Genomic DNA, 25,626 nt, shown 5'->3' with positions numbered 1-25,626 from the left:
CTGATAAGGGCCCTATCTGCCTTCAAAGAGCTTTCATGGAAGAAAAGACACAGAGTAAACAGGCAAATGAAAAGTACCAGACAAAGCCTACAATGAAAATAAGGCTGATGTGATACTAACTGGGACTATTTCAGGTTAGGTGGTTAAAGGAGACCTCTTAGAGGAGGTGCCAGTTAGGTGAAGAGACCTGGGGAGGAGCCAGACTTGAGAAGATCAGAAGCCGATTACAATTGGATTGAAGACAGCCAGACTGTCTGAAATTCCAGAGGAAAGGTACCTTCGCTTCCCACGAACAGGTAAGCAATGCAGTGCATATTGGAAGCGTGAGCAAAAGCAATCAACTTGATCGAGGGGGAAAGATAACAAATTCAGAATATCTGACTCTGCCAGCACACTAGGAACTAAAGCTCAGAGAGGCTGGGAAGCAGTGTCTCTCGAGGGCCTCAGCCTGTGTTTGGCACAGGTATGTGGGATGGATGGATGGACGGACAGACAAAGTGTAGACCAAGAAAATAAGAAAACATTCTTGACCACTAAAAGCACCTTTACCCAGAAAAACTAACCTCTGTCATTCTGAAGTGTATTGTTCCTGATTTAAGAATCTCTTTTTGATCTCTCAACATCTGGAGCCATGATTTAAAATTTTTATTGTTTTCTGGTGATTATACATAGCAATAAGACACTCTGCTTGAAATGTGTTTGTTTATGGTGAATACTATCTGTAAGAATTCAACAGCTTTGATACTTGAATGAATTAGTTAATAAATGTTTAATTTAAATAGCGCCAAGGTAGTCTGCTTAGAAACATCAAGGGTGGGAAACAATTTAGTGGGGGAAGTAATATTCCCATGTTTTCAACCTGACTCAAAGTCTGTGAGTCAAAACAAAGTTGGAGAAGACCGATGTCGTTAGTTGAAGTACTAGTCTTTAACTTAAAAAAAAAAAAAATTGGGACAGAATTACTTTGCTGTTACAGTTAGTTGAGCTGTTTGTGTCTTTTCTCATAACACTGTTTTTCATTCTCAGGTACCAACCTTCACACTGAAAAAATTATTACCCTAAACTTACAATGTGACATCAGTTTATTGTTTTGCAACACAGACATGCTTTTCCCTACTATTTGACAAACACTGACTACTGGACCAGTAAATCCCCATCTTCACAGGTGGAGAAAGGCAGTGCACACAGGATTGGGAGGTTCTGAAGGGCTTCACGAGGGACTAGGAAGAAGTTAACATTAGTAGTCTGATAGCATGTGTTCTTATTTTAACCAATCCCCTAACTGAAAGTTTGTGATTGCAGAGAAGACGTTTGATCTTCTGCTTCATTTATTTACCAGCAAATGGATATATGATTACTGCGGGCTCATCTATCTCTTTCTGTGTGTATGGTTATCTATGAAGTTTTGTCTCTTCAATTACATTAAAAAACATGGTGGAACAAGAAGACAAGACAACTTCTCAGCTAATTAACATGTTTTAATCAAGTGCAGCAGTGTTGAGTAGATCTAGACCAGTGAAGAAAATTGGGTGAATGAAAAACGATAGTTCTCAAAGTGAAAACCTGTCGGATGAGTGAAGAATTCAGGATTCTCACAGAGTTAAAAAGTATCATGTAATTTCATGTGTTTATGTAGTATGTTGATGGTACGGAGATAAAACAGAACATTCAGTTGTAACTCCAAGATACGGGGATGAAGGTGGGCTTTGTACCTCTATGGGGGCAGGAGGGATGCATTAAGAAAGGACTGTCAACTCATTGCATACATCTGCACTGTTTGATTATTGATTAACTTTTTAAAATCTGGCATAATTATTATAACAGTATTTTGACAAGTCACTGGAGGCAAAATGAATAAGAAAAGGGTTGCCCTCTAGAGGGTCACAGGCTAAGAGCCCAAAGGGAAAGAAAACAGAATTGCCTCTGGCATCAGGGACAAAAGGCTGAGAAAACATTATGAGATGCTTAATGACTCGAGAAGAAGCTAGGAAGGGGTCACATGGAAGACTTGGGGCGGCTGCAGATTATGAGGTGCTGGGGCTGAGAGGAAGCCACTGACACAGAGCTTTGCTGGGAAATGCAGTTTGGGGTTAGCTGGCCAACTGCTACAAGTAATGGTTGAGTCAGCAATTCATCTGGATAATTTAAGGTATGCAGACCCTGAGTTCTGACTCCTAACTTGTGTAGAATCCACAGAGGGAAAAACAAAAACACCCTACAAACTTCAAAACGCCTGATCTTCTATCAGTGAAGACCTTGTGTAAATTAACATTTGAGTGAAATAATTACAGGTGCTACATCTCTGAACCTCTGTATCTTAATTTTTAAAGTAACGGATTATAATAACTACATTTAATATCTCTGCTGCAGGGGTGCCTGGGTGGTTGAGTGCCCGACTTTGGCTCAGGTCATGATCTCGCGGTCTGTGAGTTTGAGCCCTGCGTGGGGCTCTGTGCTGACAGCTCAGAGCCTGGAGCCTGCTTCGGATTCTGTGTCTCCCTCGCTCTCTGCCCCTCCCCCACTCATGCCATGTCTCTCTCTGTAGCTCAAAAATAAACATTTAAAAAAATTAATATCCCTGCTACAGCTAAAACTTTATTAATGTTAGGAACATATGAAATATTAGCAACCTGTTTTTTTTTTTGCTTTAATTTGAGCTTAACATAGATGTCCAGAATCCTAACATTACTATATAGGCATTTTTTTATGTTTATTTTTGAGATAGAAAGAGAGACAGAGAGAGGGAAGGGCAGAGAGAGAGGGGGACAGAGTATCCCAAGCAAGCTCCACACTGACAGCAGCAAGCCCAGTGTGGGGCTTGAACTCACAAACCATGAGATCATGACCTGAGCCAAAGTCGGAGGCTTAACCGACTGAGCCACTCAGGTGCCCCATATGGTATTTTTTTAAATAAAGGATGAAGTTTTTTTTCTTTAGTGTTTACTTATTTTTAAAGCAAAAGAGAGAGTGTACAGGAGGTGGCAGGGGACAGAGACAGAGGGAGAGAGAGAGAATCCCAAGCAGGCTCTGCACTGTCAGCACAGAGCCTGATTCTGGGCTTGATCCCATGACTGTAGATCATGACATGAGCCAAGATCAGGAGTCGGACGCCTAACCAACTGAGTCAGCCAGGTGCCCCCAATGGGTATTTTGTAAGCCCTTGTGATTACCATGGTTTCACTTAGAACAAGTCATGTTGGACTAAATTAACTTTTCTTTGGTAGAATTTTTGGAATGCTTTCAGTAAACTACTGAACAAGGACATTGTGTAATATATTTGGCACCAAAATTTAAAAATGTGAGCCAGGTAACAGAGGAGTGGTTCATAGTCAGGAAACTGTTGAGAAGACTGCTGATTTATGGGTCAGTGTCACCCAGGTTCTGTAAATAAGGATGTATTAAGAACGTATGGAGCTCCTTTACAGGTAGTTATTTTCCTATCACTGGAAGTATTCAAATACAGCCTGGACCTCAGTTTTCTACATATGCTAAGTGTATGCTAAAGTTAATGAATGCCAACTGTGGTAAATTAAAGAAACACTAAAAAAAAAAAACAACACTAAAATCCTTTAAGAAAAAGTACAAAATTTAAAAATCATTTTCATGGATCCAAAATTTACAGTTGATAAAATTCTAATATCTACTCCTAATGTATGTTTAAAATAAAAAACTTTGTACACTAAGAATAACACACACATCATTACCATGGTGAAGAATACCTATTTCAGATAAAACCAACAGGAAGATATACTAGAGATGCTCCCATCAACATAAGGAATAAGATAAAGATCTGACCGTACATTACTGTTACTCATTAACTAGGAACTTCTACAATATGATAAATATAATGTGATAAATAAATAAGATAAAAGGTTTTAAGACAAATATAAACCTATTAGTTGACAGATGATGTAATTGTCTGTTAAAAAAATTAAGATTTTTAACTGAAAACTACTAAAACTGAGAAATAAGAAATGTGTTTGGAACAATGTTAGAGAATAAAGGAAAACAGAAAATTCAGTGGTTTTCCTAATGCTAGCAACAGCCAGTCAAAACATAGTAAAGGCTACAAAATACAAAATAAATAGAAATAAATTTAACCAAGAATTACAAAACCCATGTAAATTGTAAAGCTTTAAAAAAAATGAGTCAAAGTGTACATAAATTATACATTTTACTGATACTTGGATGAGACTGGAATTAAGTTTGTAGATGACTTTAGGATGTAGTATTTTCAGTATTTCCCCTCTGTGGATGGGTTTTCTCTCATTTATTTTTTCTAAGAATAAATGTGACAAAAGCAAGTAAATTCATTTTTAAAAAGCAATGAAAGGAACTTGCTGTATAAAACATTAAATGATTTAGTAAAGCCACAATAAATAGCTTGGTATTCACAAAATAGAAACATTAAAAGACTAGAATAGAAAGTTCAGTCAAAGACTTCAGGATACAAAAGATTTTATAGTATGATGTAGAACCTATCTTAACTCACTGGGGGAAATGAATCCATATTGAATTAAAGAAATTTCTGTCTCCATCTCTGCCGTAAAAGAAATGGGATCCAGGTGTGCCTGGGAGACTCACTTGTTGAGCGTCCAAGTCTTGATCTCGGGTCAGGTCACGACCTCGCAGTTGATGATTTCAAGCCCCACGTCAGACTCTGTGCTGACAGCGCAGAGCCTGCTTGGGATTCTCTCTCTCCCTGCCTCTCTCTGCTCCTCCCCTGCTCGTGCTTGCTCTCTCTGTAAGTAAATAAATAGAATTTAAAAAAAGAATATAAATAATGGGATGCATTAAATTTCAAAAACCGTAAAACCTCTAGATTCAGGTGAACTTCTTTTTTAATGTTTAATCTTCAGGTGGAGAATGCCATTCTAAGGATTCACCAAAAGAACTTACTAATAAAAGCAAAGATTTACATCTGGGTGTATTAAATGTAATATATATAATGAGAATTGTGCTAAGGCCACCCACCCAAACCACTGTGTCCCTGGAGGGCGTGCAAAGAGGACGGCATTGAAAGTCCCAGCATTACTGTGGCTCATGGGTCCTTTGGCAGAACTCGCCTCTCAAAATTCAGAAAATGTCTTCCCATTTGATTCCGATCAGCTTCACGGGCCAGTAATCACACACACGTTTTTGGGGGCTGCGTTTCTTATTTCGGCCACATTTCATTCCATTGTCTCCTGCCCCCTTCCTTCCTCACTCTCCTCCCAAGAGCAGAGCCCTGCAGTCCTCAGGCCTCGGTTGAGGAGCCCCTCACCCCTCACTCCTGCCCCCCCTAAATCCATCAGGGATGTACACACCTGGGATTTGACCCGTGATTGTATACGACACAGTTATACATCTCTGTGGGTTCAGTAATGTCACAACGTCACGGTTCCCTGTTTGGGAATGAGAAGCAGCAGCCTCTTCACTGCCGAGGAATCTCTAAACCGGAGGACTGTGGGCTCTCATCACATCTGCAGACTTTCTGATACTCTTCACAGCTCAGCCTCTTCCCTTGTGGGACTGGGACACAGCCAATGGCAGCCAGCACTTGCTAGGGACGTTTGTATTTGTAAGCCCTCCTTAGAGTGAACACCTCGTCTTTAACAAAATTATGTGTTATGTATACCGATACAATTTCACATACCATTGGTGGGACATTGTCAAAAATCACAAGTAGATTTTTTTTGAGAAGTAGGGAAGTTTATTGTGACAGGATTTGGTTTTGCTGTGATAGGTATGGTTTGATTTCTCATCTCTTTTAAAGTTTTAATTTTTAAATAATTTCAAATGAAAAGTTATAGAAAAGTTTCTAAAAAGTGGAAAGAACTCACATTTATCTTTTACCTATATTCACCAATTATTACATTTTTATTTATCTTCCAGATTTGGTACATCATCATCGCTCTACAATCCCATTACATTTTTTCGCATCCACTGGATAGGAAATTGAAGATTTCATACCCCTATACCCCAAAATATCTCAATGTGAATTTCCTAAGAACAAGGATATTCAGATACAGCTATCATGACCAGAGATTTTAATATTATATCATTCCCTTGTCAATCTTCTGATCTTAATCTGATTTTGCAAATTATTCTGAGAATGTCCTTTTTGTCAGTTTTGTTTGGTCCAGGATCCAGGGCAGGCACACGCACTGCACTTATGTGGCACGTCTGTTTAGTCTCCTTTGATCTGGGACAGTTTCTCAGCTTGTCTTCTCCATGGCATTGGCATTTCGAAGGCATAGGTCATTTATTTCTGTGGAATGTCCCTCAGTTTGGGTTGGTCTGGCATTTCTTCATCATTAGATTGAAGTACTACTTACTGGCTAGGAATACCACACACACACACACACACACACACACACACACACACACACACGGTGCCTCAGTATACTTGCATAAAATTTGGGAGATTATGTGTTCAAATACCTTTTTCTGAGCCATCCTCCCCTCTCCTTCCTTGACTCCAGATGCAGATAAATTATTCTACTCAATATCGTCCCAGCGATTCCTAAAGCTCTGCTTATTTTCTTTCGTTCTTGTTTCTTCTTCTTCAGATTAGATATTCTCTATTCTTTTCCTCTGTCATCTGAATTCCTCTGTGAAAGCCATGCAGCGACTCTCAAATTTCAGATGCTGTATCACCCCCAGCGCAAGTCTACCAACATCTCCCCTCACTCCGTGTGGAGCTGGAGCGGCCCCTTTGAATCCCTGGCTTGCTCACCCCAACATCTGGACCATTACTGCTAATAAGTAATGGTTTACATGTTAATTAATTTTGGATTGTATCCTGGGAAAACTCTGGAATATTATGTTTTGCAGACTAGAAAGCAATTTTTTTTTTTTGCCTCGAAAGCAATTTATTTGACTGAAATTAAATTGCAGGCTGTTTCTCCTGTTTGGCAGTTCAAATCTCAGTTTGGTTCTTCCACATTTACTTAACCCTTTGTGTCTGGTCCTTATGTGCACAGCACAGGGTCAGCAAAGACTTGGTCAGAGTTTACTCACAGAACTTGGGAATCACCCCACCCTGGCTCCCCGTTCAGGAATCTCCCTCCACTTCCCAGCTGTTGAAACTGCCCTGAATTCTGGGCTCTGTTGCACAGGCTGTGAGCACTCTAGATGCCGGGGTTTACCCCCCGTCCTTGGTGGCTGCTTGGCCTGTCCCCAAATAAAAGCTATAAAAGGGAAAAACTTATTCCATGTGGGCCTCTTCTTCCAAGTTTTCTCTCAAGAAATCCTGACTAAATTATTCATTCACCCTCAGTGCCTTTGTGTGTTTTTTGTATCTTGTCTAGAGTTAATAGTTGTTACAGAACGAAAAAAAAAATGTTTTTAATGTTTGTTTATTTTTGAGAGAGAGACAGAGACAGACACAGAGACAGAGACAGAGACAGTGTGCGAGAAGGAGAGGGGCAGAGAGAGAGAGGGAGACACAAAATCCGAAGCAGGCTCCCGGCTCTGAACTGTCAGTGCAGAGCCCAACGAGGGGCTGCCCCTCGAACTCACAAACCACAAGATCATGACCTGAACCAAAGTCAGATGTGCACCCAACTGAGCCACCCAGACGCCCTGAGGCTTACAGAAAAATAATTTGTGATATAGAAGTAGGCACATCGTAGTTGAACTGCTAAAAACCAAAGACAGATGATTCTGAAGGAAGCCAGTGGAAAATAACCCATTATTCATAGGGAAACAGCAGTTCAATTAACCCATGATTCCTCCCTCGAGGGCCAGAAGACAGTGGTGCCGCTTTTTAAAATCTTATCAAATCTGGATTTTGAGTCATAGTTTGACTGCGTGGGCACAGGGAAAGTTAACCCTTCTTAGCTTGTGTATGATTTGATCTTTATATCTGTTGTATCTGCTCCGTTTTAGAGTTTGTGCTGTCGTAAGGGGTGACAGACGGATTCACTCCTTTCTTCTTCCACATGGCTATCCACTCACCCCAGCAGCATTTGTTAAAAACTTCGCCCCTGTCCCAGGGATTTTAGATACGACCTTTCTTAGCTTTCCCCTTCTCTATTTCCCTAGCTATTCCTGTATGCTTATTTTTCCACATGAACTTTGGTTCTAACTTTTCTAACTCCAAAAAAAAAAAAAATCCAAACAAACAAACAAACAAAAAATAACACTTTCTGGAATTTTTATTGAGTTCACATTAAAATTATAAATTAATTCAAGCAAACCTGACATATTTGTGATTCAGAGTTATCATATCCAAATACAAGGGATGTCTTTTTTATTTGCTCAGGTCTACTTATGTTTTGCAGAATTGTTCTAAAGTTACTTTCTTTCTTGTGAAGAACATTCCTAGGTTTAAAAATTTTTATCCCCCTATTTTAGATATGGTTAATGTTCCATTATATTATCTAAACAGTTATTTTGTTGACAAGAAATCCATTAATTTCTGTGTTCATTTTACATCTGGATACCTTCCTGAACTCGTTTATTGTTTTAGTTTATCACACATGATTTAGAATTTTCTAACAATACCATTATATCATTTGAACTAGAGATAGCTTTTCTATTTTTTTTTCAAATTCCTATGACTAGCTATTTCCTGTTGCCTAATCTCATTGGTTAATGAGACCAGTGCACTTTAAAATAGTAGACTAAATATATGCAGGTATTTAACTACATACAAGTGGAGGGGGAACACCTGGGTGGCTCAGTCAGTTAAGTGGTTAAGCATCTGACTTCAGCTCAGGTCATGATCTCACAGTTCATAGGTTCAAGCCCCACGTCAGGCTCTGTGCTGACAGCTCAGAGCCTAAAGCCTGTTTCAGATTGTCTCTCCTTCTCTCTTTCTCTCTGCCCCTCCCCCATGCTCTCTGTCTCTCTCTCTCTGTCTCTCAAAAATAAACATTAAAAAAAAACAAGTGTGTTAAAAAAAAACAAGCGTGTGAAGTGTGTGTGTGTGTGTGTGTGTAAGAAAATATCCATCAATTCCTGTTTTCTGGAAGTTTTCAATTTTTTTTCAAAAAGGCTTTCTAAGCAACTATGGAGATAATTATATGATTTTTCTTCTTAGATTTATTAATATGGTCCATTATATGAATGGATATCTTACTATTGGACCATTTTGCAGTACCAGAATAAATCCCAATTGATCATTATATATTACTTCCTAAATATGGTGTATGATTTTGCTCTCTAGTATTTTATTTAGGATTTGCACCAATGTTCACAAGAGATACTGATCTATGACATTCTTTTTGTGCTCTTAAAGTAGATGTTTTGAAAAGCATTCAGCATCAACAAAGGGAATGTTGTGAGATATTTTTGGTGCTAAAAGAAATTATGTTACTTTATACAAAGCAGATATTGGTTAACAAATAAATTAGGTGTCTGGTGATTAGGAAATTATATTTCAAACATTTTGTACCCTAACATGTTAGTTTATAAAGACTACAGATACTTATGAATAAGTTCTTTACTGTGTTTTAGTAACATTTTAGGAAATTGGTTGAGGGTTTGGCATTAACATGAATGCATTAGAGGGTTTTTTCCACATAATAATACATAGGGTCCTTATTAGTGTTTTTGCATAAATGTCATTTTTCCATGGACATATGACTGATGTAATTTCTCGTATAACAATTCTCAATAATAAGACCTCAAAATGCATAAAACAAAAAGTAATAGATCTACAAACAGAAATCCACCATCTCAGAGATTTTAACATATCTCTTTTCATATGTGATACGGGAAATCTTTTTTACTGAAAGATATAAAAGATATGAATAGATTGGCAAACTTGACCTAGTAATCAAACATAACAACACATTATAGATGGACAAGCAAACTGAGCCAGACTGTGTCGGTAGCCTGTTTGTGAATGAAATGTGATGTAAGAATGGCGTTCAAATTTTAAAAGAGTTGTGAAAAAATGAAATTAAGGACAAATGTGTGACAAAGACCAGATGTGGTCCACAAAGTCTAGACTATGTGTTATTTGGTTATTCATAAAAAAGTTTGTGCTAGACAAGCTACAGAGGACACTCCTTATAAATACACCTGGAATATTAAAATAGCAAAGAGAAACTCATAATGAAAATTAGAGGGGTGCCTGGCTGGCTCAGTTGGTTGCACATCTGACCCTTGATTTTGACTCAGGTCATGATCTCACAGTTTGTGAATTCAAGCCCCGTTTGGGGCTCTGCACTGACAGCATGGATCCTGCTTGGGAGTCTCTCTCCCTCTCTCTGCTGTTCCCCCCACCTCAAAAATAAATTTAAAAATGGAAATTAGAATAGGGTTTTTAATAAACGATAAAAATGCTGCTGTATCTACTTGTAATATGTTCACCAAACCCAGTTTCATTTTCCTCTTTCTGAGCACGTAAGAAAACATTTGTGAGTTATGTTGGAGCCACGTAACTAGCTATGAGGAATTCTGAACATTTTTGCACACTAATTGACACTCTTCCAACTGATAGATGATATCTATGTCCCCTTGCCTTGAATTGGGATCAACTCTAACAACTCACTCTTGGCCATTAAAATGACACCTAAGCTCTAAGGCAAGATACAAGAGGCCTCACTGTGTCCATTTAGTTCTCCTGGGTCACATGTATTTGAAGTCAGTCGGTTAGAAGTCCATATACCTCGAGGCCTCCATGCTGTGAAGAATGGACCATGGGGAAGGGCTCCCTGGAGGTATTCTGGTGAAAAGTCCCAGTGCCAGCCATATGTGTGAAGATATTCCCGATTTCAGCCCTTAGCCTTGAAGTGACTCCCAGCCAGCGAGTCTTACGGAATACCTGATGCACAAAATTAGTGAATGGAATAAAATGGTTATTTCATGCTACTAAGTTTTGGGGTGCTTAGTTACACAGCAATAGTAACCCGAACACGAACCAATGGAATAGAGGTGGGAACTATATATACCACCTGTAGACCTAGCCACAAATCCCTCCTACTATTAAGTCTCTTCTACAGTGGCTCTGTCCATGATGCTTGGTGTCACTGTAAGACGGAAGGAGCCTGGTTCCTTGAGTGGAGCTGGGTCAGTGAAACCCACCATACACTCACACATGAGTGAAAAAAAACTCTTCACTGTGCTGATACCAGATTAATAGCCCATCCTATCATACAAACACAAATACGTTCTGCAATTTGAGGGATGAAACTAAAGCAGAATTTATGGAACTTATCTCTAAATCCAAAAGTTGTAATGAGCAGAGTGGTGAAAATTAGTGACCTAAGGCATCCATTTCAAGATGTAATAAAAACAAAAGCAAAGTAAACCCAAAGAATGTAGAAGAAAAGAAATAATGACAACAGAAAACAAAGGAATAAAATTCAATTATGAAAAATATAAAATTAAAAAAATCCAGTTTTTCTAAATTAATGAAATTGGTAAACCTAATGTAAGACTTACAAAGAAGAGAAAAGGCAAAAGGAAGCAATTTCTAGAATTGCAAATGGAGATATCACTGCACATCTTGATGCAGCATCAGGATGGTTTGAGGACCCAAGGAGGTGGGGTCCTGCAGGACCAGCCAAGACGGTGACTGGCTGCATGCAGGACGGAAATCAGACATGAGCCAGCAGGAGGTGAGAGCTGTGTTTGTCGAAGACACAGAAGAGAGCAGGTATAGGCGGACCATCAAGGGGACACAGAAAGGAAAGGAGCATGAGTCTCATCTTCGCTCAGGATCTGGGACTTTTACTGATGACAGTCTGGCGCACATGTCCTCTCAGGCATCCGGGACCCGGTCAGAACAAGGACAAGGTCCAGGTATCCATCCTAAGTCACTTACTACCTGAAGCCGGGGGTCTTGTGTTGAGTTGTCTAGCTCTGGCGGTCTGGAATACGCATGCGATGGCTTTGTCTGGTCATTCTCACCTGGTCTTTCTTTAGATGTGCCGTCTTCTACAGAATCATTAACTCCTTGTCACTCACAAGGAGGACATGCACTGTTTGCATTCGAGGCATGTGTAGAGTGGTGGTACAGGTCCTGGCAAAAATAGAACCTGGAGAAGGAGCAAGAAAAAACAAACTAACAAACCTTTGTCTTTCAGGGGGTCCCTTTGGTTCCCTTGTGTCAACCTTACAGATATTAAGAATCATGGGAAAATATTATAAACAAGGTTATGCCTGTGTGAAAGCTGAAAAAATTCCGAGAAAAGGGCATCTTATCAAAACTAACACAAGAAGAAATAGGAACTCTTACCAGTCCTATATTACAAAAAATTGAATCAGCATTTAAAACTGTCTGATAAAGAAAATGGTGCCAAGTGACTCCACTGGAAAATTCTACTGAGCATATTGAGAAGCAATGAATCTAGTCTTAAACTAACTCATTCACAGAAAGTAAAAGAGGGTACGTTTTCCAATTATGTTTACAGGACCAACCTAGTCTTACTATCAGAACAACCTGGATAATGTAAGACAGAAAACTACAGGTCAATCTCCTTCATTGCTGTGCACTCACAGATCTCCAGAAGTCCAGACACATGTGAGCGAGCCAAAAACACAAATACCTAAAAATCAGGTACATTGTGAGCAAACTTGACTTTATCCTATGAATAAAAGGGGGTTTAATATTTAAAAATCAAACAAGTTATTTACTGCATTAATAATTTCAAGGAGAAAACTCAAAAGATCACTTGTCTATTTCCTGTGTTTGGTTTTTATTCTAAGTGAATAATTCTGGATGTGGGTAAAGATTTTCTAAGATCCGTGCAATTTTTCACCTGCTTCTCATCCGTTTGCCACGTGACTTTGCAGAGCCTCCCACTGAAGAGGTGGTTGATTTCCTCACCTTTTGACCCTGAGGAAGACTTCCTTTGGCGGGGTGTTAGCAGATGTGATTCCCTCAGAGCTGCAAATGCTTCCCACTTCCTCTACTCCTCCCCTAACATACCTGCTTCTGCCTCAGGGCCTTTGTCCTTCCTGCTCCCTCCCCCTTGAGAAACCCTCCCTTGCAGATATCTGCACAGCCCACTTCTTGCCTTCATCCCCATCTCTGCTTGATTGTTATTTCATCAGGGAAGGCTTCCCTGAATAGTTAAAATAGTGCATCTGTGAAAGAGAAATTCAAGACATCTCTCTAACCTATTTCCCCAGTTTTCTTTACAGCATGGAATTGGCTGTCTTCCGGACTGGATTATGAGATCCATGAGTGCAGGGACTTTTTCTATCTTACCACTGAATCTTTAGTGCCTGGAACAGTGACCGGCATATGGTTTGTTTTCGAGGGCTATCTGCCACCTCAAAAGCATGCCTTGAATCTTACGGATTCAACCACTTGAATATTTATCAATTTATCAAAATATAATGCACTAGAACCTGATATGTGTTGGGATAAGGCTGAGGAAGTAAGAAGTTACTAGAAGATAGAATAGTTACTTAAGATGTGATTGAGAGTTTTTAACCAGAAAGTACTTAACCATGGAAAGTACACACTTGCCATTAATCTTTCCAGCTATCCCACACACAGAGAGAGAATCACAATCTGGATTTTCATAAAAAGCTATAGGAGGAATTAGAAAGAAGAGAAATGTTTTGGAGAATTTGAAGGAACAACTCAGAAAAAATAAGGAGTAAGAAATCTAAGCACGGATGAAGAATTAATGATCATCATAGTGTGCCAGAAAGAAAATGAAAGAGGCATCTTCACTCTAATAAATGTATATTTGTGAAATAAAAAACACAGAACCATATGGACTCAAATGCACAATATAGAGTGATCTATAAAACCAGAAATTAAAGACAGGAAAAATGTGTAAAATTATTTAATTTTCTTTAGTTGGAACCAAAATATTGAGATGTTAAGAATGTGTCTGCATAATTGAATATGTTGTTTAGTAAGTAGGCAGATGATAAAGGATTGATGGTTTTAACATAACAATGGTGTGCATTAAAATACAACTGGAGACACAAATACTTTCAAGGAAGTGACTCAGTAAGTGCAGCAGTCTTGTTCAGACCATGTAGATGTTTTCAGAGCCTTAATGGAATGACTAGATGTTTGAAGAGGGGGAAAAAAACTATGTGCAACAGAGTAAATAGCTTGCCTAAGTGAGCCTAAATTAGTCTGAGCTATTTTTAGTCTGTGATTCTGCCCTAGAAGGCCCCTGGGAATTGGAGGGAACTATGGAGAGAGAAAATTTGTTTTTTCCCAGCTGAATAATACCAAGATATTCCTGAAATACATTTGAAAAGGCTTTACATTCCAAAGATAACTCAGTTTCTGTCAGTCACAGAGAAAGTTTATTTTTATAACACATTTCCTCCAGTGGGTCCTCTCTTTTTGCTATAGGCAGTGGAAATAGGGAAGTCAACTCTAGGAGTTAATTTTAAGTCAGATCCAAAAAATGTTTGTTTTTTTTTCAGCTTGGGAAAAATTATTTTTAATTTTATCTGTCTGTATGTCTCTGATTATCCCCTCAAATCCAAATCCAGACAGTTCTCATTTTTTTTAATGTATTGAGACTCTCAGTTTCTGGTCCAACACATAAAAGTGTTGGAAGTTATCACTTCAGCCTAACAAGGAAAAAACTGAGAAAACTGAAACATCAATTATTCTTCTTAGATTCATACAGGCAGGGAGGTTATAGGGCAAACGTCCAGAGAATCACAAGTGGACAGGGCAGAAACCTCCCTGGGATCCAGTACTGAGCTAGGAAAACAGGAACTGTAGTTAATAAATTGCTGGAGAATATGCTAACTAATTTGGATGTAAATTTTAAAAAAATAAAATAAAATAAAATTTATTAAAAATAAAATAAAATAATAAAATAAAACAAAACAAAACAAAATAAAATAAAATAAATTGCTGGAAACACAGTAGGGATAATTCTGGGGAATAAAAACTCCAGGGGACTCAATTACTGAGGTGAGGAGGGGCTGGGGAGGGGCTTGTTTATGAATTTTACCTCCCGAAATTCCACCGGATTCTCACAGTGAATATCAGAGGAAAATCTCCCAGTGCTTTCTGCAGTGGGAGGGGAAAAAAGGACCATTTTAAAACACACAGAGCATTCTCTTCTTCTTCATAAGGTCTGCCCTCAGGAGAAACTAGTTAGCCAGAGCTAACCTGCCAGTGTTTTCCCAGACTGTAAGTGACCAGGCAGAAGGAAAATGCCCAGCTCTAGCTCCTGCTGCCCATTCCACTCCAGGGGGCAAAGGGCAGACTGAGAAACTGTGTCAGGTTCACAGCCTAGAGGTGAAGGCTCACCGAAAGACAGATCTAACCACAGGACTATAGAACGCTTCTCCCCGCCCCATATTACTGAAAGCCTATTTGTAACAGTTCCATTTACCTAGGACATGTCCAACGAACAGTTAAAAAAATTGCAAGATATGTTAAAAGACAGAAAACAAAACAAAAGTTTGAAGAGATGTAGCAAGCATCCAAACGAGACTCAGATATGGCACGGATCTGGGAATTATGAGACCAGGAATTTACGAGCTATGATTAATATAGTAAGGGCACTAATGGAGAAAGTACACAGAATACAAAAGCATATGGCAGTGTAAAAAGAGACATGAAAACTCTAAGAAAGAATCAAAAAGAAATGCTAGGGATCAAAATCATGATGACAAAAATAAAGACTGGCTTTGGTGGGTTTGTCACTAACCTGGGAGCAGCTGGGGAAAGGACTTGCTGCTTGAGAATATCCCAACGGAAACCTCCAAAACAAAAAATCAAACTGGAAAAATCAGAACAGAATATCTAAGAATTATTCTGCAGTTCGGCATAATGGGAATACAAAAAGGAGAAGAAAGAGACAAAGGAAAAGAAGACCTTTAGAAATTAATGACACATAATTTCCCCACATTAATGTCAGATACCAAACCACTGATCCAGAAATCTCAGAGAACACCAAATGAGATAAATGCCTCCAGAACTACACCTAAGCATCTAATTTTCAAATTACAGAAAATTCAAGGTAAAAAATACTGAAAGAAGCCAGAGTGGGAAAAACACCTTGCCTGTGGAGGAGCAAAGATAAGAATTATATCTAGCTTCTCCAGTATCCTGCCAGCAAGAAGAGTAAAGTGAAATCTTGTGTTGAAAGTTAGCCAGTTAACCTGTCAAGTGTTTTCCCAAACCACCAACCTAGAATTTTGTACCCTGTGAAATTATCCTTCAAAAGTGAAGGAGAATAAAGAATTTCTCAAACAGAAACTGAGAATTGAGTGAATTTGTTGCTAGTAGACTTGCCTTGCAAGAAATGTTAAAAGAAGTGTTTTTAGGGAAATAGAAAATGATATACATAGGTCAGAAATTTGGATCTACAGAGCACGGAAGATCATTAGAGAAAGAGTAAGTAAAGGTAAAATAAGAACTTTTATTTTTCTTATTCTTAATGGATCCAAGTGATAACAGTTTCTTTAAAATAATAACAGCAACAGTGTATTTGATCATGTACACTCATGTGTAGATATATGCTTATATACATAAACAGGAGCAAATTGAGTGACAGCAATGATACAGAGACAAGAGGGGGAAATTGGGATTATTTTGTTACTATGAAGTACTCACAACTACCCATGGTGTTGTGCACTTTAAAAAGTGGACTTCTATTAACTATAAATGTGTGTTATAAGGTTTAGGGCAACCACTAAAAAAAGGGTAAAAAATAAGTATAAGTCAGCAATAATATGTTGTGTAATTAACAATTTATGAAGAGGACACATATTAAGTGTTCTTCCAAAGTTAAATAAAATTAAAATTAAAATTAAAGAAATAAAATTGATATGCTAAGAGAGGTGAGAAAGTAGAATCATAAATTGCTCAACAACCACAAAGGACAGAAAAACAGTGGGAGACAAAACAGGAGCAAAGAGCAAGGACAACAAACAAAAACAATAAAATCTGGATTTTGCATTGTCTACAGTTGAATATTAATCCAACTATAGACAAAATCACTTTGAACATCAGTGGTCTACACGCATGAATTAAAAGAGACTGTCAGAGTGGATCAAAACCAAGATGCAGTTATGTCTTCTATAAGAAACCTACCTTGAATATAAAGACACATCTACATTAAAAGTAAAAGGATGGAGAAAGATGTATTACGCTAACACTAATCAAGGGAAAGCAGGACATGCTGATCTTGGACAGAGCAGATTTCAAAGTAAGGCAAATTACCAGGAACAAAGAACGGCATTACATGGGGTGCCTGGGTGGCTCAGTCGGTTAAGCCTTTGACTTAGGCTCACGTCATGATCTCACAGTTTGTGAGTTTGAGCCCCACATCGGGCTCTGCACTGACAGCTCAGAGCCTGGAGCCTGCTTCAGAGTCTATGTCTCCCTCTCTCTCTGCCCCTCCCCAGTATGCTCTCTGTCTCTCCCTCTCTCTCTCAAAAAAATAAATAAAAAACAATAAAGAATCTTTCAATAAAAAAAAAATAAGGGCATTATATAATGATGAAGAAATCAATTCTCCAAGAACACATAACAATCCTCAACATAACACAAGAGCATTGGAGAACTTGAGGTAAAAACTTGATAGAACCACTAGAAAGAAGAGCTAAACCATGAGCACAGCTGGCGGGTCCAGCAGCCCTCTATCAAAAATGAACGGATTCAGCAGTAGCGTGATGGTGGAAGTCAGCAATTGGATATAGTGGACATCTGCAGACGACCTCATGCATCAACAGCAGAACACACATCTTCCTCAGGCTCACGTGGAACACACCCAAGGAGAGACAACATATTGGGCCACAAAACACCTTAATTGCTCTAAAACTATTTACGTCTGCTCTCAGACCACAGTATAATTAAACTAGAAATCAGTAACAGAACAATGGCTAGAAATTCCCCAAATACTTGGAGGTTAAATAATATACTTATGCCACAATTTTGTATTATGCTAAAATAAACAAAATAGAGAGCCTAGAAATAGACCTGTACAGTTCCAGTTAACTGATCTTTGATGAAGGGGTGAAAAAATACAAAGGAGAAAAGAGAAGCTTGTCAACAAATGGTGCTGAACAACTAGACATTCCCATACCAAACAACAACAACAACAGCAAAAGAATTTATACACACACCTTTCACTCTTCATGAAAATGAACTCAAAATGGATCACAGACCTAAATGTAAAATGCAAATCATAAAACTTACAGAGAGTCACATAGGGAAAAAAAACAGAAGGCCTCAGAGTTAGTGATTGCTTTGTAGATAATAACACCAAAGTCACAATCCATGAGAGAAACAATTGATAAGCTGGACTGAATGAAAATTAAAATTTTCAGCTCTAAAAAAGACATTATCAAGAGACTGAGAAGCCACAGACTGGGAGAAAACATCTGTAAAAGACATATCTGAGAAAATACACAATGAACTCTTAAAACTTACCAATAAGAAAATAATGAGTTGAGACCAGTTAAAAAATGAGTTGAGACCTTAGTAGACACTGTGACCTAGGAGATACACGGATGGAAAATGAGCACCTGAAAAGAAGCTCCACATCATGTGATCAAGGAAATGGAAATTATAAAAGAAGTACCACTACAACCACCACCGGAATGGCCAGAAGAGAGAAAGAACACTGACGACATGGAACAAGGTACGTCTTGTTCACTGCTGAGTAAAAAGCAAAATGGCAGTTGCTTTGAAGACAGTTGTGGTTTTTTACGAAATGAAACATGCTTTTACCAAACGATCCAGCATTCTCCTTGTTATTTACCCAAAGAAACTGGATGCTGACTTCCACACAAAAATCTGCACATGCATGTTTATAGTAGCTTTATTCATACTTGCTGAAATGTAGAAGCCACCAAGATGTCCTTTGGTAGGTGAATGAATAAATAAATCCAGATGATAGAATTTTATCATGAAAAGCCATGAAAAGACATGGAGGAAACTTAAATGCACATTGCTAAGTGAAGGAAGACAATCCGAAAAGGCTACAGACTGTGTGCTTTCGAACTATATGGTGCTCTGGAAAAGACAACACTATGGAGACAGTAAAAAGATCACTGGTTGCCAGTTGTTAGGGCGGAGGAGGAATGTGCAGGCAGAATGGAGGATTTTTCGGGCAATGGAACTACTCTGAACAACACGATAATGGTGGATGCATGTCACTATACGTTTATCCAAACCCATAGAGCGTGCATCAAGAATGAACTTCCATGTGCACTATGGACGCTGGGTGACAATGATTTGTCAACGTAGGTTCATTGATTATAACAAATGTATCACTCTGGTGGGAGACGCTGCCAGTGGGGAGGCTATGCCTATGTGGGGCTATGGGCACATGGGAAATCGGTGTCAACACCTACCAATTGTGCTGTGTACCTAAAACCATTCTAGAAGATAAAGCCTATTTTTAGAAAATATTTTGAGTTCCACTTGATGTCTAGCACTGTCAGAGATGCTGAGACACAGAGGTGAACCACATATATGGTACCAATTCTAAGAAGCTCAGGCTGTTTTTGTTTTGCTGGAAAAACAAATGCACTGTGATGGCGTCTGTGATGGGTTAACAGAATGGCCTGGGGATGCCTGGGGCAGGGACTGCATCTTTCTCTAACATCAGCGGAGACATCATAGCATCAAGAGACTGGCCACTAGGAGTTAGGGCAGGTGGCAGGGGCGTCCCCAGACCTCTGGAGAGCTCAGTCTGATTGAAGCCAAGATTCGAAGCAGGAAGTGGAGAAAGAAGAGATGGCCTGACTTCCAGGGAAATCTAACTTCCCAGGGAAAAGTATATTCCTGAAAATTCCAGTCTCTTTGAATACTAAGCTCAAAATCTCTCCTGCTCACGTTCTTCTTCATATCCTCCTCCATGAAGCCTGATTCCATTTATTTTCTTTTCCTAAAAAGTTAGTAGTCTTTCAGAAACTAGGAAAATCAGTTTTCCACAAAATATTGACTTGTATTCTCAAGATCTTCCTGGCCCAGAAGCAAAGGAGGAAACATTTCCATGTGTTTATCTGTGTTTGTCAAGGACACTTGTAAGATACTCAGTGAGAGTGTGAGATAAAGCTACCCCTGGTTCCTAAACTATTATGCTGATATTCCTATATAATGTTTCCTTAGTGTAGGACAAACCCCTACAAGTGGCTATGTTCCCCACACCATTTAACAGAGTTTTTGCCTGGGGAGTGGACCTACTGATCACAGCAGCTGCTGTGATTGAGGTTGGGAATCACACTATGGAAATCTGGAGGAGGAATTCCTCTTGGAGACAAACATGAAGAAAGAAAACATTCTCACGGCTAAAAGGTAACCCCTGGGTAGCCTTAACTTCTGTTGTGTATTTCTCATGGGCCATAAAGATTATGAAGCACACAAGTTAAAAACTACCGTGGCCCCTTCCCACCAAACACACATACCACATCCCGATTCCCTTGTTAAGCTGGATGTTCCACCCCGTGTGAGGATGGTACAGTCCTGACATACATTCACTTCTATGCTGGTTCACCAGCCAATGCACAAGTGCCTCCCTAGAACCTTCCTCCTGAAAGTCTTCTCAAGAATTTGTTTCCTATAATATTCTTTCTTTTATATCACAGACTAAATATTTGTGTTTAAAAATATAAACCACTAAAAATAAAAATCATAATCTACCGCCCCCCAAAAAATCAACATTTGATGTATATTCTTACAAAATTTTACCTTTCCATTTATACTTTTCTTTTACAAAAATGGCATAGTCTATAGATAGAGTTTGTATCCTTTTTGTTCACCTAACCACAAGTGGTAAATATCCCCACATGCGATTTAAATATTCTTTTAGAATAGCATATTTAGTGGCTGGATAGTATTCTATTATATGGCTGTACTGTAATTGTTAAGAAGGATGTCTTATGGTTCCATTAATTTTGTATTGTGTATTTGTAAGCCAGAACTTTTCAAAATATTTGAAAAGTGGCTGTCTCAGAGGGTTTGAATATTTGAATTTTGTCTATATTTCTCCCTTCGCATTCAATAAACATTTAGAAAGTTCCATCTAGGTATCAGGTACTCTGCTATGCCTAATGAGGACAAAAATTAATACATTTAATAAAGATTCTCATTAGAAGTTATGTAACTACTAAGAAATCTTAACCCTCTTTAATCTTTACTAGTGCAAGAAAAGTTCAGAGATGAACCTTGATGAATAACTATCCAAGTTGAATTTTAATGAGTGATTTGGAATTAGTTAGATGAAGAGTGACATGGGAGGTGTTTCAGGCAGAGAAAGCATCTGTTCAAATCCCCCCAAATCAGAGACAGTGTTATTGTCAGGGAGCTAGTCCCGCATCCCTAAGATATAAGACAGGGCAGGCACAGGAAAGATACGACTGCAGAAATATGAAAGATCAAGTCATGCCCAGAGGCTGAGTCATTATCCTCAAGTGGATGGTGAGTCTTTGGAAAGTTTTAAGCAGACAAGTGACAGAATTAGGTTTTAGAAATAGCACTCTGGTGGGGCGCCTGGGTGGCTCAATCAGATGATCGTCCAACTCTTGATCTCGGCGCAGGTCAAGATCTCACAGTTTGTGAGTCTGAGCCCCGCATCAGGCTCTGCCCTGACCGCACAGAGCCTGCTTGGGACTTTTCTCTCTCCCTCTCTCTCTCTCTGCCCCTCCCCGGCTCATATATACTCTCTCTCTCTCAAAATAAATAAACATAAAAAAACTTATATTAGAAATAGCACTCTAGTATCAATACAGGAAATGGACCAGAAGGAAACAAAAGCCTGAAAACATGAGGATGTATAGGAATACTGACTCATGTGTTCCTTTTTCTTAACTAGAAATATGACCTTTTATTTTTTTAATATAACTTCTTGTCAAGTTGGCTAACATACAGTGTATACAGTGTGCTCTTTGGTTTTGGGGGTAGATTCCCGTGATTTACGTATTCTGATTCAATCATTTGAAATAATGCTGCTTTTTGATATACCACTGGATACTGTCTTCCAAGTCCAACTGGCGCTGACCAATTCACTCCACTCACTCTGGATATGATCTCTTCATCAGTTAGAAACCACTCAGGTGCGCTAATGCCTGCCCACATCTTTGCATCCACTCAGTGCTGTCCTGATGTTAAGGGTCACTGATCTACCAGTAATCCTACCAAAAAGGAAGAATGCACAGTATATAAAAATATTAACAGAATCTACTCAGGAATAATAAATTTACTTTCTCCCAATTTCTCCTCCCATGTTACTTTAATGGAACCAGAAAACTTCTCTGGAAGGTCAGGTCTGCCTGAAGTTTCAAGTAGAAATTGAGTAAACCCCAAATATTGTGAGACATTTAGGTCTCTGACCACCTGTCTGTTTTCTCACCATTACAATAAGGAAATAAATCTCACGAGTTATTAACTATAGGTCTTTTCCATCAGAAGGAACTTAAATGGAGCCTTAGAAGATGATCATCCAAGTTTTTACTACAAAAGGTGGTACGAACTTCTCTGTTCTCCACCTTCTTTGACTTACCGCCTTGCCAAATGGGGCTCCATTGACTGCTGTAGATGGAAGATAAATATTACTTGTCATAAATTAAGCTTATTTGATAAAGCTGTGGCTGAAGTTCAAGTATTATTACTTTCCTCTGAAAATGTTTTTTCTAAATTCTCACTGCCACACTGGTGAAACTTTGTATATTCTTAAGCAAATCTGAGGCTGGATTGCAAACGAATTTGTTAGTCCAGAGGAGGCCATTACACATACCAAAATCTCTCTTTGCCTTTCTAATATCTGGTCACTTGAAATACATTTTTCCTTTTTGAACTTAATGAAATTCCATCTTTTCTGCATGCAGTCAATAACAATTGCTTATTATAGAAATGCACTGCTGAGTTGTCAGTTACATATTGCATTGGGTATCATTGAGAGACCTTTTAAAACCATACATTGGTCTTGTTATTCGTTGGGAAAATAAAATCCAAATCCTTATTGTGGCTCAAAACCTTACATTACCTCCTCTACCTTTTTTTTACTCCTTCAACCTCACTCTGTAACATTCCCCTAGGTTTGCAGACTTTCCTACCGGACACAGCTATGCAGGTCTTCAATGGCCCTCAATCCCTGATGCACAGCATTGTCTCTTTCACCCTGGATTTATTGCAGGGTACCAGGAATGCAGTAGCTCGGGGAACTGCCCATCTGTCAGAGAGTCATTATGGGCCTGGCATTCTCTGAACTGAGCAACAAAGTTCTAGTGACCAGCTACCTTTTCCTAGGATCTATTCTTAGCAAAGAACGAAGTTGATAGTGACAGGAGATTTCATATTGTATTATGGCAACGTGGTATAGATTTCCTTTGACTTGGTCCAATAGCCAGGGAGACAGATCTCAATTGCTTGATTTTTTATGCATAAAAGAACTACTTGGTACCATTGTTCCTCTGAAAGAGATGGTGTAACCTGAAGGATTTGGGCACTCATGGTCCGGTCAGCATTTATGGTTTAGCAGTAAGACCACTGGGTTAGGGCAGAGGAGACCTGAGTTCTTGTCCTGACTTTGTCACCATCCATACACACACTTGGCACATTGAAGACCATAAAAATACTTAGGAATAAATTAATGTGTTCTGTGTTTGACTAAGTCTCTTTCATCTTTCTGGGCCTTTTTTCTCTCCACAAAAATAATGAAAATGTTGGATTATTTCATTTCTAAGACCCCTGTAACTCTAAAGCAGCGTGACCTAAGCTAAGAATGTTTTCCAGAGCTCATTACTACCCTTCACACTAAACCCCTTTGAGCAAGATGAAATTGATAGTTAAACTAATACTTTTAAAAGTATTTTTAAAAACTTTACTTCCTATTACATGGGCACTATAAGAATGGTCTGAGCCACTGGACAACAGCTTCAAGTTTCCCTGTGGCTAATGTAGAACTCTCACAGAAACTTTCTATTACATTTCTATTTTGTAGTCCTCTAGGTTAGGTTTTTCTTATTCATTCGCTTCACAACTAAATGTCGGCGTGATAATCCACGCTCTGATTCAAGATTTTCAGGGTGTCCCTGACTGGCTCACAGGGATGGGTGTTGGTGAGGTCGCTCCTACCAGTGACAGACCACAGGTGCCAGAGAAGCTGCAGTAGTGCCCTCAGGCCACCAGGGGGAGCCCCCCAGGACAGCTCTGAGCACATCACAAATGTTTCCCAGTCCCATCCTGCTTCCTGCATCACCCTTGGCTTCGTGGGGCGGCTTCTCCCTCACTTGCTCAGATGCAGTGCTCTAAGCTGCTCACAGCTCTGCGTTACCCCACTGGTTGTGGTCCCTCACTTCCATGCCTCCTGGTTTGACCCAGGATCAAATCTGTTGTTCATCCAAAGGACCCAGAGCTCCAGGAACATGAAGGGCTTGGCATGAACCATCTCAGCTTGCTCTCCATCTGATCTAAGTGATTATCACTCTTGGCCTTTGCTCCAGCTCCTTCTCCTTGGACTTGTTTTTCACACTTGGCAGCTTTCCTGCTGCTGAAGAAATGAGCCACTGAGATGTCCCTCACTGTCCAATCTTCACCATCAGGCTCTTTGATAATATTGGGACAAACACACTTATTTAAAGAATGATACCGTTATGTAAATATCTCAAATTAGACATTGGACAAATCAGTATACTCGACCAGTAATATTAGATCAAGCTGCGTCATTCTAAAATATGGATTTAAGATAGAAATTCTGTGCCATGTTTAATGTATCAAAATTCACTTTCTTAGCTTTTGTGCCAGAAGTTCACATATTCACAGATTTTTCAGGAAGACAGTTTAACTTTCAGAAGTGGTTGGGCTCAGGATGTGCTTTGTTATATGACATTTACAGGTGATATTTACATAACCCTTGTATATCAGCTCTCTTAAATTTGGTTTGTTTTCTACAGACTCTTTAAGGCTCTGTGTCTTGTGAACACTTCACCCAGATAGACTCTGTTTAGAATCCAGTGTAACTGAAAAAGTCCAGCAGTCAGATAACCCAGACAGTCTCAACTTCATTCTGTTTTAAGCTCTTAAACATATTTAAGTCTGCTGCTTCTCTCCCTGAAGCAGCAAAAATAAGCAAGGGTGACCTTTACTATCCCACGTCAGCAGAACCAATTCCTTTGAGCCTCCCTTGGAGGATTTATAGACATCCCCCCGTTAATCCTAGGATCCTCACTTCCTAGATTTACCTGCTCCCACTGCCTTGGTTTTCCTTCTCACATATATGAACTTAATACCTAAGGGGAGACTCTAGGTTAATTTTTGTTTCTCTGAAAGGATGTGACATGTACCATAAACAAGTCAGAGCTGTACTGAAAACCAACATAGATATTAGGAAAGATCAGGAGCTCATTCTCTGCATATTGGTGAGAGGGCCAACAGCTTTTGCCCTGTGCTACAGTAAGTATGTATGACAGGACAAAGTAAGTATGACAGGAGAGAAAGGGGAGAATCTTTAATTCTATTTTGTTCATGACCAAGCACCTACAACTTTGAAAAAGTACTTCAACCTTTTTTCATTCCTGTTCTCATGTCCTAAGATAAAGTTATAATATAGGAGCTATCAATCACTGAGCAAGTGTTATACATCAGGAACTACATGTACTAGACATTTTTACTCTGATAGTTTAAGAAACATGCCTGTCAGACAGCTAAGCGGTAGACCTGAAGTTTCTGATGGATCTGTGTGAGTCCAAAACCCAGGATCTGGATCTCATGGCCTTTCCATATTTCTTTACCCCAAT

General features: G+C 39.1%; 1 long non-coding RNA gene across 1 annotated transcript in view; it reads right to left on the bottom strand.

Moving 5' to 3' along the window:
* Window positions 1-9,860: 9,860 nt before the first annotated feature.
* The window catches only part of LOC128311974 (uncharacterized), a 99,050-nt gene continuing 83,284 nt past the window's right edge, over window positions 9,861-25,626 (bottom strand). The window contains exons 6-7 of the long non-coding RNA XR_008290751.1: window positions 11,848-11,975; window positions 9,861-10,759 (exon numbers count right to left, since the gene is read on the bottom strand). This is a non-coding gene — a long non-coding RNA (uncharacterized LOC128311974). The remainder of the gene's footprint in view (window positions 10,760-11,847; window positions 11,976-25,626) is intronic.

This window comes from Acinonyx jubatus, chromosome D1 (genome assembly GCF_027475565.1).
Source record: "Acinonyx jubatus isolate Ajub_Pintada_27869175 chromosome D1, VMU_Ajub_asm_v1.0, whole genome shotgun sequence".
NCBI lineage: Eukaryota > Metazoa > Chordata > Mammalia > Carnivora > Felidae > Acinonyx > Acinonyx jubatus.
The sequence above is the reverse complement of the archived record's forward strand: the minus strand, read 5'-3'. Positions and strand labels throughout refer to the sequence as shown.